The sequence below is a fragment of the Rattus rattus genome, chromosome X (genome assembly GCF_011064425.1).
Source record: "Rattus rattus isolate New Zealand chromosome X, Rrattus_CSIRO_v1, whole genome shotgun sequence".
Classification (NCBI taxonomy): Eukaryota; Metazoa; Chordata; class Mammalia; order Rodentia; family Muridae; genus Rattus; species Rattus rattus.
In genome coordinates this window covers 102,899,468-102,900,858 of record NC_046172.1, presented here as the reverse complement: position 1 = coordinate 102,900,858, position 1,391 = coordinate 102,899,468, and the positions used below count along the sequence as shown (strand labels likewise).

General features: G+C 39.8%; 1 pseudogene; it reads left to right on the top strand.

Annotated features, from left to right (window-relative positions):
* Window positions 1-571, top strand: LOC116888119 (annotated as a pseudogene).
* Window positions 572-1,391: the final 820 nt, after the last annotated feature.

The window sequence follows — 1,391 nt, the reverse complement described above, 5'->3', positions numbered from 1 at the left end:
ATGGCTGGGGTTCTGCGCTCAGTATTTGAGAATTTGAGAGGCCTCTAGGCAGCCTACAGACTGTGAAAAAAGGTGCAGAATGTCTCATGGGTACAGAGTGGATTCGTCACAAATTTATCAGATCAATAATTCCAGTGTTTCGGCCTAGACCTAAAGACCATGAAAAATATTGTGGGGACCCCAAGACCCCTTATAAACTGCACACTGTTACAAGAATAAGAAGTACAAAGAGGTGGCCATACTGGGAAAAAGACGTGATCAAGATTTCTTGGACTACAGAAGGCACAGAGCTCTCAAATTCATGAGGACATTCCCATCACTGAATGCAAAGCTGAAAGTGATTAAACACTTGATACGCATCCAGCCCCTGAAGCTGCCACAGGGACTTCCCACAGAAGAGACCATGTCCATTACGTGCCTCAAGACCACTGGGGAGTTGGTGGTGCAGTGGCATCTGAAGCCTGTGGAGCAGGTAGCAAAGTCCCTGATACCACACAGATTCAGCGCACAGATGCAGTTACTGAGGAAACCGTTCTCATTAAAGTGTATATTAATCGAAATAAATGAATAAAAAAATAAAAGTATTATGCTGAAGATTGAGAACTGGACCTAGGCCTGATACATCTTTAACATGAGCACTGGTATTGCTTCCTCACCCACACAGTATATTAGAAAATACTTCTAATGAGCTAGAATTCATAAATGCCAAGGACATTAAATTTATACATAAATTTCTAGCATCCAAAGAGGCTCAAAGGAACATTGTCAACGCTAATGAAAATATTGTAGTTATTTATTTATTTTATACTCCCCAAGGAAGTACTCTTTATTCCTTTGATTGTACAATCCCAATTAGTTGATAAATATGCATGGCCTTTCCTAAGATACATTAATTAGTGTGAATGATGCTATTAATCTTCTGGTAATTCATATTTTCCAAATATCTGGTAATCACACATTAATGTTTATCACTTAAGGAAATTGCTAAACAGGGAGCTGGAGTGTCATGTCTAAAATTTCCTTAATTGAAGTGGACATATAAAAGCAAGTAAAATCTTTAGAAACGACAGTTCAGCAGGACAAGGTAAATGTGTTTATGGGGCAGTAGGACATCCATGATGAGACAACATAGTGCTGGTTTACTACAGAGCAGGATTCCAACTCCTGCTCTGTTGTACAATTCTCCCCAGTCTCACCTCTCATGGAGCTATGATTTTGAAAAATGCACAGTAACAAAACTTAGATGCCTGGCATATCCCTGTTAACACAATTAAGTCTAATTATATCCGTTTTTCTGAAAATGACATGATTTTGCTCTTTAGGGCTGCTTAAAATTCTCTCCCTCCTCTCTCCCTCTCTGTACGCGCGTGCGCACACACACACACACACAC